This window comes from Dermacentor albipictus, chromosome 1 (assembly GCF_038994185.2).
Source record: "Dermacentor albipictus isolate Rhodes 1998 colony chromosome 1, USDA_Dalb.pri_finalv2, whole genome shotgun sequence".
In the NCBI taxonomy this organism is placed as follows: Eukaryota; Metazoa; Arthropoda; class Arachnida; order Ixodida; family Ixodidae; genus Dermacentor; species Dermacentor albipictus.
This window is the reverse complement of record NC_091821.1, coordinates 407,570,210-407,582,485: the sequence shown is the minus strand read 5'-3', so window position 1 is coordinate 407,582,485 and position 12,276 is coordinate 407,570,210. Positions and strand designations below refer to the sequence as shown.

Genomic DNA, 12,276 nt, shown 5'->3' with positions numbered 1-12,276 from the left:
CTCCGTTTCGTTCGTCGACTCCGGCGTACCGTGAGAACTGAAACCGGCGCTTTTATCGTAACGTTGTAGAACAAGACAGGCGAAACAAATTTTGCGGGCCATCGAGAAAAAAAAACAAAACAATACAAACAAAGAAGGATCAGACAGCGTTTGAACGAGCAGCCCTTACCAAGTACACATACACACTTTCTCAAGCGAATGAGGCGTGCAGGAGCGAAGTTCTAAGTCGACGGAGTTTCACTCGCTCCTTTTGCTGCGCGCACTAAGGTTGATCCGCCTATCAAGAGCACTTGGGCTTGGCGTCGCTATAAAATACTTTTTTTCTTTTTTCCTGCCTGGTTTCGAGGAGGTCGTCAGACGAAAAGCGCTGTGTACTATGTTACAGCCTCGGCACTTCAGAAAACACGCGCCGTTTACTTGAGAGAGTTTGATGGCTCGCCGAGCTCAGATGATAGCAGTTTGTTGGACGTTTCCTTGATTGTTGCGCTCGCTCCGCGTACAGGCGCTCATACTCCCGGCTCGAGTGGCGACCTGCTTTGGGGTTTTCCTCCGCTATTCTCGTACAAGTTTACAAGAAAAGGCGTCAAGGTTAAATTAAATGAAAGCAAGAAACGCGTTAACGGTGGCGGCGGTGGTACGCTCTATTTAGCTCAAAAATGCGGGTACAAATCTGGCCTTCGCCGTTCCTTTACCCGCTTCTCTTTCCTCTTTAGATGTGTAGCCGAAGCACTCGCTGTAAATATAGCAACGGCCGATTGCCTGCAGCGACTCGTGGAAACACCGCTTTCGGGGCGCCAGTGAGCGAAGCGGCGCGTACGCGCGACACACGCGTGATTCTCTATCTCGCCCCGTACACGACACATCTCTCTATCGGGGAGCGGTGGGACTCGTTTTAACAGCTGCGGCGAGCGCTTGCTCGACCTCAGTGCATGCGCGCGATCGACGGACGGGCGAGACGAGCACAGTGAAGTCAGCCACCGTCGTGATCTGCCAATCGGCGTCTGCACAGTATCGCACGCGAGGCGCCCTTCGAGAAAAAAAAAAAAGAAAATGAAAGCAAGTATCGGGCTGGGGGCTCTCAATGGGGATCTCGAAGACGCGAGAAACCGCGATCGCGCGAGCTGGGGGTGGGCTATCGGGGCCCGTCGAGAGAAGGGAGCCGCGCCGCGTCGGCGGCTGGTGTGACCTGGTTCCAGTCTTTTTACCGCCGCGGCGACTGTGTTTCGTGTGTGTCTTTGTAGTTTCGAGAAGGAGGAGCAAGTAGCCCCCTTTGTACGGTGAGCGACCACCGCGCACTGCGCCCGCTCTCTCTCTCTCTCTCTCTCTGTATCGAGAAAGAGAGAGCGAACCGCGAGTCAATGCAGAATATCTAGTTCTCTCTCTTTTTCATGGTTGTGCCGGCCGTTCTTGCGTTTCTCCGTCCACTCGACGAGAGAGAGAGAGGGGGGGGAGAGAGAACGGCAGCAGTGCCCCGCGATAGGTAGCACAGCCTCTCCGATATACGTGCGCGCGCGCCGCTGCGACGGCAGCGCGTCCTCCGATCGTTCGCTCGCGTCCGCTGTCGCTGACGCGAGCGCGCATACTCACTCCAGCAGGAGGGCCGCGCCGCGTTTACTTTCGGCCGAACCGTCGACCGGCGCAGTTGCGCTCGTGAGGCCAGCGGGCAACGCGTCGGCCAACGCTGTCGGCCTCCTCCCCTTTGTTGGGATCCTCGTCTCCAACGGACCGGTGGAAGCACTGCGGCCAACCGTCGTCGTTTCGCTGGGCGTGTATCGAACTTGCCGTGTCTCGTCTCCGTGGCCAAGGAGCAGAGGATCTCCGCGACTTCGTTGTCCGTTCAAGAGCGAACGTCGAGCATCGACCGTCGATCGGTCCGGCCCCGCCTTGGTGTGTTTTGTGCTTCCTTTCTCGTTCTGCTACTCTCTTGTTTCGATTCCCGAGTGCTTTTTTCTGGAGTGGTGGCGACGGCAGGCCTGTGTGTGCGCGACACGCCTCCGTGGTGAAGCGTCCGACTTTTTATTTTTTGGTGGCCGAGAACTCTGGAGCCGTCAGGGCCACACGGTCGACTTTGCCTTTCGTGCATTTCGCAGGTGAGAGTTGAGTGCAGGTCTTGAATGCTACGAACGTTGTATCTTTACTGTAGTCAGGTCCCGTGGTCAGAACTGCCGGATTCTTATAGATATACACTTTCGCGTAGTGTCATCACGGACCTGGTTGTTCTAACACGCGCGATCGTTCACATAAACTGGCATTGAAATTCGTTGTATTCGTTGCGAATGCTGTCTGCGAAGGCGAGCCATGTTTACTTCTCGTACGCAAGACCAGTGCAGTGATAGCACCTATAACGTACCTGCGCTTTCGAAAAGAAAAAAGGAAAAGAAAATGCTTTAGCAGTCTTTCTACATTGGACGGTTTACATCGCCCGCGAAATTACATCGATCTCTCTGACAGACAATGTATCTGCCTGTTCAGACTCTAGAGCGCATTCGCGTAAATCTTTCTTCGGTATACACGGAAGACACACGAGCGGTGGGCGTGTCGCCGGCGTTAGATTTTCTTCTCCGAGAATACACGCGGTGAACATATCCTTCTTGCGCAAAATACGCACCTGCGTCGCTGCATTTCACTGACGCAGCCCGCATAACCGATGATTTTTTACGTAAACGCCGCGAAGAATAGAGATGACTGCGCGAAAAGGAGAAAGGAAGGAGTGGTAGATGGCTTCGTGTGTATGAGGAGCCTCGACGCGTTTGTCCACGCGCGCGCTCTTCGATTTACTTTTGCTTTTCGTGACTGTCGAATGCACGTACGTAATGTCCCTCGATGAATGCACACGAGAAAACTCCTCCTGCATGCTGGGCTGTCACGATCTTCGTGGCCGCGGCGCTGCAGTAATAATGGAGCTTTCTCTGCCGTGATCACTGCGGTGTAAGTACTACGTTCACTGCGACAACGCAGTGCATACTGTATGTACGGAAAGAAGCGGGCGTCGTTTGTGTCCGTCTACGTTTGCGTGTCCCTCCCTTCTCCGCTTTCTGTATCCTATACCCTGAGCCATTGCTCCCCCCTCCCCTCATTCACCGAGTCCCATGCGCGCGGCGAGATGATCATCATCGGTATACTCGACGTCGCTGGACGGCCTTCAAACTTTCGGCACATTCCGCTGTGGTAACACGGTCAGCGCGGTCGTTCCGCGCACGTATCGTCTTGCGAACGCAGTGCAGCAGGAAAACGCCGCCGCAGTCGACGGCGCCGGGACCTTCCGTCGCGACGGCGGCCGGCGTGTGTGTCGGCGATCGAGGTTTAGGAAGCTCGCATGCCCCCGGCGGGATTAGTGGGCGCGCGAACGCCGGCGACTGCACGCTGGTTTGTGGGTCGCACAGGTTTGACTGGTTTCGCCCCTGGCCTGCCGCCTCTAACTATATCGGATGTTATACTACACAGGCACACTCCTCTTTGCACGGGGCGTCCCACTTGTAGCTCGGTCCGCACGGTTATAAAATAGGGCGGGCTAATTAAATGGGGGACGAAGAGTGATAGCGACATTTAAAAAAAAAAAACGCTCCCGCAGTCTGAGGCTGCAAGAAATGGTGCAAGAAGGTCATGGGCGTCGATTTGTTAATATTTCCTTTTCGTTTCCGTCTTTTTGTTTTTCTCTCTCTCTGACCCCGATCAAATGACTATTTTCGTGCAAAAGATTATCTTAACTCACTCTCTTTTACGGTTTCTGTTGACTTTCGTCGCAAGTTTGCGCAACGAACGAATATATTCGCATGTTCGACGTGAACTCGGGTTGTATTTTGTACGCGAATTAAATAAGTCAGTTCCGTGGAGATCATTAGAAAACTAATCGTCCAGCTTTGAAAGACGCGCATTCGAACGTGTTTTTCGTTAGGAAAGCCTCGCAATTAAGAAAACAATACTCGTCCTTGTCCGGGGTCATCGAACCCACGACCACCGCTTGGCCGGGGCAGTCGTTCTATATAGCGACTAGTCATAATAATAATAATATTTGGGGTTTTACGTGCCAAAACCACTTTCTGATGATGAGGCACGCCGTAGTGGAGGACTCCGGAAATTTTGACCACCTGGGGTTCTTTGCCGTGCACCTAAATCTAAGCACACGGGTGTTTTCGCATTTCGCCCCCATCGAAATGCGGCCGCCGTGGCCGGGATTCGATCCCGCGACCTCGTGCTCAGCAGCCCAACACCATAGCCACTGAGCAACCACGGCGGGTGCGAATAGTCATGAGGCTGGCAGTTAGCAGCAGCAGCAGCAGCACGAGGAGAAATTAATCATCTCGAACCTAGTTCTTGGGATTAATTTTCCCCGCGCTTTCCTCTTTCCCTTTTATTTTCTTGCGCTCTATCACAGTGTTAGCGGGAAAAAAAAAAAATCTCGTTCTCCTGGCCTCTGTCCGTGCACGAACTGATAACGAGCTTTGTGCGGCTGGAAAGGAGCTGCCGGAACCAGCTCTAGGACCTTAGGGGTGCCGCCTACATTGCGCTGCAGTGCTGCAGCTGTCAGCATAAGATTGACGTCCGCGAATGACCGGCCGCACCTCTCCCCACCGCTTCTCCGTCCCTCGCGTACGCTTTTTACACGCGCGCTTTCGGCTTTTCCAGTGTGTCTTGGCCGGCCACTGCGACCTCGCGATCGACGGCTACCATCATGCAGCGCCGTTGCGGCTGACCACCGTGACCGATTTACTGGCATGCATTGGGCGCCGCGCAGCTTTGACTTCTTTCCCGCCCATACCGCCGAGGTTCGCTTTCACCGCCATTGTTACTCCCGCGTCGAGTGTGACCTTGCTTCTGCTAAACACGGTTCAAGCGCCGATGTGTCTGTATGCTTTGAAGCTGTCGTGTTTAGAGTTCGGTTTCTGTAAATCCTTTCTTTTTTTTGTTCCAAGACATTGCCTGCTCTACTTTAAAACCCTTCTGGACCATTGCGCACGTGACAAGGCCGGCATGCGGCCGGGCTGCTTTGGTGGGGGCCACCAAATAATTACATCATTTGAACCCCCTGTGTGTGTTTTCGCCTTTTAACGCAAGAAAAACTTGCGCTGCCCTAAGAAATTCAAACTAAGTTACTCGAAAGCGAGGATGAAAGTTCACATCCGCTCTTCAGAGCATATGATTGCCGAGGGCGGGGTTATTTGCGACTCCATACACAGGAACCGGCTCGTCGTCTCACATCGAACGACTGTCCCTTCGATTCCGTATTTCCACAAGAATGCGTGGTCGTAAAGGGTAGAGACGAAAACAGCATCCCGAAGGGAAACAAGGGTTGCTAAGCACACACCGCTTAATACCATCAATACACACCGGGAGGGGTTTACACAGCTGTGTTTTGACAGCCCTTCGGCGTTTCTTTGTACACATCAACGTAATTTGTTCGGTCTGTAGACTCTTACGAACTCTTATGTGCGTTTCATGTCGGGACTACTTAAGTAATGTCACTTGTAAGTTACGTGTGTAGTGTGACTTTTATCGCACAGTGGAGAGGAACGAGAGAGGCAAAGGAAAGACAGGTAGGTTAACCAGAGATTATCTTCGGTTGGCTACCTTGTACTGGGGGAGGGGCAAATGGATGCGATAGGAGCGTGTGTGTGTGTGTGTGTGTGTGTGTGTGTGTGTGTGTGTGTGTGTGTGTGTGTGTGTGTGTGTGTGTGTGTGTGTGTGTGTCGTGTTTGCATTTCTTTTCGTAGGCGATGTTTGTGTGTCTGTGATATGGTAGAAAGTGGGTACTTATTAGAATGGGTATACTTATTAGAAAGTGGGTATAGTCGCAATTTCTCATTATTGTATTGGGAGAGCCTGCCCTGTCCCATCTGTGTGCAGCTCTTAAACAATAGCAAAATGATGCAGATGGCCTCCTGTAGCTGCAGTGACCTCCGCCGAACGGAAACGTATTCCCTTCGCAAAGTGACGGTCGCGAAGGAAACTTCGCGGATGTTGCGCACTGTGCCATTGACAGCTTCCTCTATGCCGCGTTGCTGTTAATTTCAAGGTTATCTATTTTATTCTTATTCGTTCGCATCCACTCTGGCGCAGCGCTGTCTGTCTGTTTTCCGCAGACACACGCAAGCAATTTCAGTTAGAACCACTGGGAGCAGCCAAATTAGGCTGTATATACAGGGTGCTTCATTTTCTTTTTTCACTTTTTGAGCGTTGGCAGCATCTTTAAATATAACCTTTGGCACATAGCACAATTCTACACTTCTTGAGCTAAATTGCTGCAAGAGCCGGACATTCTTTGCACAGGAAATCAAAACGATATAATTAACGAATTTTCGCTATTTGCCCAGGAAAGTAATTACATTACGGCACATCGAAATTTACAAATTGTAGCCGGTGACATTGAAAGTCATATCCACATGGATATATGTGGATGGCACCAGTTCCGAGAAATTCGTTTCCAACGCTTGCGAAGAAATTCATTGGTGTTTCAACTTTTGGCCTACCACTGCTGAAAAAGGCGTTTAGTGAAAAAAAAGAAAAGGGTAAGTGGAACAACAGTGCATTTTTACCTCAAGCTTGACTGCGCTTATCGAAAAATGGTGCTATGGATAGTTTCAAAATTAGTTTTAAGTGGATGTGCCATGTGAAATTGCTGCAGCTTAAATTCGTGTATTGCATTATGTGCGCTCATGTTATTATTTAAGCAAGTTGATCAGTGAAATTTTGTTAATTATTCAGTGATTAATTTTTATTTCAATAGTGAAAGTAACCTCGGCCTCTTCCAATATAATCCAGCTCAATGTGGATTCGGGCTATATATATATATATATATATATATATATATACATTACAGTCGCCCAATCTTGTTAACCATTGCATGACTGGCGAAACGCAGAACCGCTATCAGCCGAGGACGTAAAAAATGAATGGAGTAATGGCCTATACGCGCTGTCGGTTCGGGCTTTCATCTCTGAGTCTTTGTGCCTTCTGCAGAAACGCTTAACTAGACAACGTGGAAAATAATGAAAAAAAAGGGGGGAAAATAGAAATAGCGGACGAGAGAGGCTGTCATATACGTTAAAGGGGCCTTATTTCAGAGTCCTTTCTGCTTATTGTGTATACCCTCGAAAGGGCGCTGATCGATCGATAGCGTGGCGCATTTGTAGAATGCGAGCTCTATATAGGATGTTTTTTTTTTTTCCTTCTTTCAACATTACCCTGTCTACTAACATTGGGCCCGCTATTTATCATGGTAAAGTGACGGGAACGGCCTGAGAAGCGTCATGGCGCTTCGTAATCTCTTTCTTGAGTCATGCATAGCCTTCTGAGTCAGACTTTTATCTGCACTCAGCCAATGTAGAGCCATTCTTTCTTTCAAGCGCCTTGTCTCGAACACACTACTTTTGCGCCTCGCTTCTGGCTATAGCTGAGATCAGCAGGCTAGCGTGAGGCTAGCAGGCTATAAATGCTTGAGGTTCGGCGAACCCGGTGACTCTTACACGCGTTGCCGCGCAGCCCCAGAGCTTTCACCGTGGCGGCCCTCTATATAGAGACCGCAACTGAATTGTCTATATGTATCTGCTGGCAGTTAACGCACTAGATGAATCATCCAGTGTGCACCGCTAAGACATATATACACATCTCGACGCTGTTATGTCTTGCACCTTTTGTATACTGACGAGTCTTATAGAGGGGGTGGTGCACGAGACCGGACGTGTGCATGTATAGAACTATACAACGGTGGAATACGGTAGCGCAACGTTGTGAGCTACTGCAGCTTATAATAGATGACACGCCGCTTATTATGCCAAGAAAAATGAAATGTGGTGAAAGTCGAATGATGGTAGGACTGACGACGGACTTTCGAAACCTTAAGAAAGGAAAAATCTTAATACCTTTCTTGTTCCTTCCTTGTTCCTTCGTTTTTTCTTTCTTCTTTTTTTTATTTCGCATGCATAGCTTGATTGCCTCCCCCCCCCCCAACTCTATCCCCGCTGAATTTCGGAAGGAAGCCAGCTGTAGGAATGCTCATAGCGAGCTGCAAGGTCTGGCCTGCCATATTCCATATATTACGTAAAACAACGAACCTTATAGACGTCCCGCACGACTCAAGCGATGGCGCATCGCGCGATCCAGCCGGCTTGCAGATTTCTGCAGCTTATAATGGGCTTGCCTTAAACTCTTGTCTTTCCTCCTGGTAAGTGCGACGTCCGGGCAAAAGCGAGCGAAGTGCTTTCACGAAAGCCAGCTCTCTCGCTCGAGCTGCAGAAATTAAAGTGGTGCCTTTGTTTGGAGCCGCATTTACGTGACTATCCCCATTTTTTCCGCTAGCTTCTCGTTCTCTCCGAAAATAAAGAAGAAACAACGGGGGGCGGGGGAGCCCTTTTTTTCTTTCTTTTTTCCTACCGTCTCTCTTGTTTATGCTGTTATATCACCGCGTTAAAAATACCCCGCTGACTCTTCTTCCGCTTGCATCGTGCTCCGCCTTCAAGTGGAGTGAGTGAATGAGCGAACCGAGAGGACACGGTTTGCATGGTCCCACTTGCGATGAAGCCCAGCCGCACGCGGTGTCTTCTCTCCTCCTCGCGAGGTTGTAGCTTTCGTCGCTGCCTTAAGCGCGGCGGAAACCGGGCGAGAGAGAAGGAGACCGTGAGAATTTTTTTTTTTTTTTAATGAGCGGACGGTGCGGCTCGGTCCGTGGTGCCGCCGCCGCGGCGGGTCGCTTTGAAACACGGACGCGCACCACGTAACAAGCGCATGCGCTGAGAGAATTGTCTGAGAGAAAGCGACAGGTCGCGGGGGGAGACACGAGAGACAGCGTGGCCACAGCTGCGCACGCTCTTTAAAAGAGCCTGGAAAACTGGGATGGCGTACAGTGTGTATGAGTAGGTGGCTCGTTGCGGACGGGGCCAAACGCGCACTCGCGTCTTCTTGGCAAGCAACAAAGAACGGCGCAGCGGGGGTGGCGTATACGCGGTGTCGCTTGAGTGATGTGGGTTTTTGAGTCGCGTATGTGACGTAACTTCCGTGGCGTCGTGTAATCGAGGACGCGTCCGTACCCGCTGGATGTATATCGGCGCAATGCGCGATGCATCTGACGGGAAGTTCTTAGCTTCACTTCTCTCTCTCTCTCTCTGTGTGTGTGTGTGGGGGGGGGGGTTACATGTGGGCGGAAAGTATAACCACAACAACACCAGCGAGATCCGCTGCCACCGCATTCCATCTTATTCTGCCATAAGGAAACTGAGGCATATATCATTTATCGGTTCTTCCGCTCGGACGCACTGTGACGTAGCGCGATTCGCGTGAAGGGTCGTTCGACGTCGGTGCAGGTTGACCCAGGGCTCCCCCGGGGCCGAAGTTCACGAGACCTCGAGCGTGCGGCGCACGCCACGTTCGGATTCGCATGCGGCAGCTGCAGTGGCTCAGAACGCCGCTTCCGACCCGCGCGCCCGGCACGTGCCCGTATGCATATGCAGCGACAGACTCATTGCATAAGCCGTGGCTAATTCGTCACGCACTCGTGCAGGATATATGCTCGACAGCACAGCCGGCCAAGAATCAAGCCCGATCGATCGAAGCTGCAGGCGACCAGTCACGGATCTCTTTGCACAAACCGTGTCTAATTGGTCCCGAGTCTCGTCGCCAGTGGGCTCGAGGAGGGCGCAGTCGGGCAAAAATGAAACGTGCTCAAAACCTCAAGCGCTGATTTGCATCCTGTGGAGAGGACTTGTGTACGGTTGACGGTGAGTCTGGCGCAGTTCAATATCGGTGCCGTGGCTATATATATGCACTTCTTTCCGTATGTATACTCTCGCGTGTATTTGCGTGACCCATGCTCTCCTTGCCGGCCAGCTGAACAAATTTAGTGGCCCTTCGCGCAATTGTAAATAGTGTGTCGTTTTCGGACCCTGTTTCTTTTTCTGAATATATCGTCATGCTTTCCTCGGGGCGACGTCGAGTATCGGGGCTTACTCCCAGGCGCATAAACATAATGCGAAATATGCATGCTTTCCCCTCTCTTCCCCCCTTTATATCAAATAATGTGCTCGCGGTTAATATTCTAATTGTTACCTCGATCCCCGACTCCCGCCACGAACTACGCCCCTTACTGAAGACTGTAAAGAAAGGAGGAAGTTTTCAGAATTAGCTGGCGCTTTTCAAATGAGGCGCGAACGGAGGATCGATGCTTGAAATGCTCCTCACGTAAATTAAATAATAAGGAACGTGTGATAATCCCTTTGGTCGTCTTCGTAGCGGCGCATGTTCTGAAGGTACGCCGACGTGATCGCGTATTTACTTTTGCCTACTGTGGTTCCGCGAATTTGCGAACAACGTATTTACTCCTGGGCCTGGAACAAATCTACACGATTCTGCAGGTCGCAAGTTCGGCCTCGGCGGGCGCATGTCGATGTGGTCAAAAATGCATAAATCATCGTGTACCGCGTTTTCGCTGCACGTTATAAAGAAACCCGGGTGCTCAAAGTGCAGGTTCCCCCTTACCCTTACGCCCCCCGTGTAGGGTATACCAAAGCGGAGGCTCGTCTGGTCGGCCTCCCTGCCTTCCTATCCTTGCTTTCTCTTTCTTCTTTCTCTCGCGACTCCGCACAATTTAAATTGCAAAATTAATGTTTCTGCGCCTGTCTCTCATTCCTTTTAAGATGAGTCGTAAACGTTGTGAGGCGGCCGAGTGGAAATCGTTGTCGGCAGCTGGCACGCGCGTAGATGGCCGAGGTTCTCCGGAAATCCATCAGGAGAAGGCGGAAACGACGTGGCCAACCCTGCAGCTTCGCGCGCGCATGTCGTCTCCTCAGTGGCGCGCAGGCAAACTGCGGCTTGGGGAGCCTTTTATGTGCACACGCGCTCTATAGCGCTATGCGTATACATGGAAGTTCCCTATATCGCGGCTCTGCTTTTCACGGACGTGTGCAGTCTTTTGGGCGTTTCGGTAGCGCTGCCGGTGAAACGACGAACGGTCAAAGCGAAGGCGCAGCCCTGAGAAAGTGACCTGAACTGTGCGCGCCTAGTTCTCTTTAAATTGTGGTGGCGTTGGCCGTCTCGGGCCGAACTTCATCCCCGTCTCGATCTCGTGAGCGGCACTGCCCGACAAGTGGGTTTATGCTCATATAACTTTTTTCCCTGTCTTTCTTTACTTTAGATGATTCTCGCATAGAGGACCATAACCTTCTTGCCAATTCTGGTATGTGAAAAGCGAGGACATTCATCTCATATCGTCTAAAGTTTCTTGTAACGCCTGTCATCACCATTCTCCACTTGACAAGTATCGTATCACTAACGCTCATTAGAGAAGTTTAACAAGAACTTTCGAAGGAGATATAAGGAAAGGCAGGGAGGTTAACCAGGACTTCGCCCGGTTGGCTACTCTGTAGAGAGGGAAGGGGAAAGGGAAGAAATAAGGAGATAAAGTCCATTGTTGTCGTCACCAACGCATAGTGAAAGTTATCTGCTCTGTATCACAGACGATCGCTCAGTCCGGTAGTGCTCCTTCTGCAGCCTCTATATGCGAGGTCATGGCCCCAAGATCGTGTCCAACGAGAAAGGCTTTCGGTTTAACAGGTTTAGAGCTGTGCGAAGGCCAAGCCTTTCATTTTTAGAAGGACGGGCAATAGCAAAGAAAATGTTCCACAGCTTCTTCGCCAGCACAGGCATTGCATTCCACGTTATCGGTCATTCCAATCAAAGGAGGAGGATGCATTGGCGAATGCAACGCCCCGGCGTAGCGCCATGTACTGTTTCTTCACTTCGTGGAAAAACTGGCGCAGCTGCATAGAAGGGTCGAGTTATAATGCCACCGATGGTCAGTAAAGTCAGGTGGGTGTCACTTCTGCAATATCAAATCATGCCCGAGCTTGCTGAGGTGCTAGTTGTTCCTTCATATGATTTCCTAGCACCTATACGTCGGCGAGGTCGTTGCCTGAGATACCGCAACGACCCGGCAACCACTGAAACGCGATGTTGTGTCCTTTCGAGATTATGATGTCGCGTTTTTTGCCTCTCCGACACAACTTGTTTACAAGGCCCGCGACGAATGTAGCCGACAATTAACACTGTACAGGGCCGCCTTTGATTCGCAAAATATTGCCCACCGAATTAGTCGGTTGTTGATTAATATAATCAACAACCGACGGAGGGTAGTAAGCTCCGGACCCGTCGGAGTTGTGACGTGGGAAATCTTGTATCTGGTGCTGATTGATCGTGACGGGATAACCGCTGCGTCGGTGGAGTGGGTCTGAGCGGAATAACCACATGTATGGGTCATTCTCCACCGTCCGCAATACAAAATGTCACTCA

The 12,276-nt window shown here is 51.0% G+C and overlaps 1 protein-coding gene across 5 annotated transcripts in view; it reads left to right on the top strand.

Moving 5' to 3' along the window:
• Positions 1–12,276, top strand: part of LOC139054706 (transmembrane protein 198) — a 121,938-nt gene that overhangs the window by 58,478 nt on the left and 51,184 nt on the right. The window contains exon 2 of one of the 5 annotated variants that reach the window (XM_070532176.1): positions 9,494–9,710. The exons of 2 other annotated variants lie outside the window; for them this stretch is intronic. The gene's annotated coding sequence lies outside the window, so the exon portion shown is untranslated. Of the gene's footprint in view, positions 1–1,585; positions 1,888–1,909; positions 2,091–9,493; positions 9,711–12,276 lie in introns of those variants that run through there. 2 more of the 5 variants (XM_070532174.1, XM_070532172.1) reach the window with 2 other exon arrangements.